This window comes from Mesoplodon bidens (genome assembly GCF_964165515.1).
Source record: "Mesoplodon bidens genome assembly, chromosome: 18".
NCBI classification, from domain to species: domain Eukaryota; kingdom Metazoa; phylum Chordata; class Mammalia; order Artiodactyla; family Ziphiidae; genus Mesoplodon; species Mesoplodon bidens.
The window spans coordinates 3,929,197-3,930,996 of NC_138175.1; the positions used below are offsets into that span (position 1 = coordinate 3,929,197).

The 1,800-nt window shown below is 44.8% G+C and overlaps 1 pseudogene across 1 annotated transcript; it reads left to right on the plus strand.

Moving 5' to 3' along the window:
* Positions 1-268: 268 nt before the first annotated feature.
* LOC308605689 (non-histone chromosomal protein HMG-14-like) lies at positions 269-621 on the plus strand (annotated as a pseudogene). The gene has a single exon. The product of its transcript is annotated as a non-histone chromosomal protein HMG-14-like (transcript).
* The last annotated feature ends 1,179 nt before the right edge of the window (positions 622-1,800 follow it).

The window sequence follows — 1,800 nt, forward strand, 5'->3', positions numbered from 1 at the left end:
CCAGATGTCAGACACTTTGTTAAAGTTTTCATAACTCTGAGACCAGTTTTTTTTTTGAACTCCAGTTCAAGCGCCCTTTCCACGGTATTACACCATTTCATTGGAAGAAACAGTCTGTGGAGAGGAAGAAATTGAAGATGCCCAAAAGTAAGGGTCTGGCCCCTTGGCCACCACAGCTCTTGTCCCCGCCAGCACTCTCCACCGCGTCGCCGGGGCAGCCGCAATAAGTAGCAGGGTGGCGGGAAATGGCAGCTTCACCGCCGCCATGATGCCCAAGAGGAAGCCTGGCTCCACCGAGGGGGCGGCGAAGGAGGAGCCCAAGAGGAGATCGGCGAGGTTGTTAGCTAAACCGGCTCCTGCAAAAATGGAAACGCAGCCCAAAGAGCCGGCAGGAAAGAATGAATCTTCAGACAAAAAAAGTGCAAACACAAGGGAAAAGGGGAGCAAAGGGAAAACGGGCTGAAGCGGCTAACCAAGAGACTAAAGGAGATGCACCTGCAGAAAATGGAGAAACTAAAAACGAGGACAGCCCAGCCTTTGAGGAAGCAGGAGAGAAAGAAGCCGAGTCTGATTAATATCACACACCTGGTCCTATCAGTGGTCCCTGTCTCTCTCCTTGCACAATCCAGAGGAATATTTTTATCAACCATTTTGTAAATGCCAGTTTTTTAGGAGCTCTAGAAACATTTTTAAAAAGGAGGGAATCCCCCCCCATCCCATTTTTTTAAGTGTAAAAAAAAATTTTTTTAAGAGGTGAAATCATTTGCTGGTTGTTTATTTTTTGGTACAACCAGAAAATAGTAGGATATTGAATGTGGGAGGCTTTCATTGTCTTCGGTGTCAGCTTAACATTCCATAGATGGGGGTAGCTTTTATATCCTATAATACAAAGCATACTAAATGGCAGTTTGGAGTTGGTAGTGCATTTAATGTCTTGAACACTTTTTTTTTTTAATTTTTGTTGGAGTGTAGTTGCTTTACAATATTGTGTTAGCCTACACTGTACAGCAAGGTGAATCAGCTATACATGTTCATACATCCCCTCTTTTTTGGATTTCCTTCTAATTTAGGTCACCACAGAGCACTGAGTAAAGTTCCCTGTGCTACACAAGTAGGTTCTCATTAGTTATCTATTTTATACATAGTATCAACAGTGTGTATATGTCAATCCCGGTCTCCCAGTTCATCCCACCCACCCCGACCCCCAACACTTTAAATTACTTCTCTTCCCATGTTGTTTTGGTAGAATGTTTCCTAAAGCAAACCCCTCACCCCTTGATCTTGGCTCTCCTGGTCAGAACTCTGTGTGCTCTGTAACGTGTTTGGTCGTGGTAGTCCAGTTCTAGTAACTCTGTTAGTGTGCTGTGAACGATGGACAATTTGAGTGTGTACAGTGTACGATATTAAACTGTGAATTAGTGGGACTTATGATGGAACAGCATATCAATATTGGAAGATATTGGTACTTGCTATCCTGTTACGGAAAATGTGCCTCCAAATTTTAAGCTGGAAAGTCACTGGAATAACTAACTGTTCAGAAAAGAATCACAACTGCATGATTTTTTAGATTTTTGGTATGTATGTTAAGAATTGTGTACAGGGACTTCCCTGGTGGCGCAGCGGTTCAGAATCCGCCTGCCAATGCAGGCGACACAGGTTCAAGCCCTGGTCCGGGAAGATCCCACATGCCACGGAACAACTAAGCCCGTGTGCCAGAACTACCAAGCCTACGCTCTAGAGCCCACAGGCCACAACCACTGAGCCCGCGCACCTAGAGCCTGTGCTCTGCAACAAAGAGAA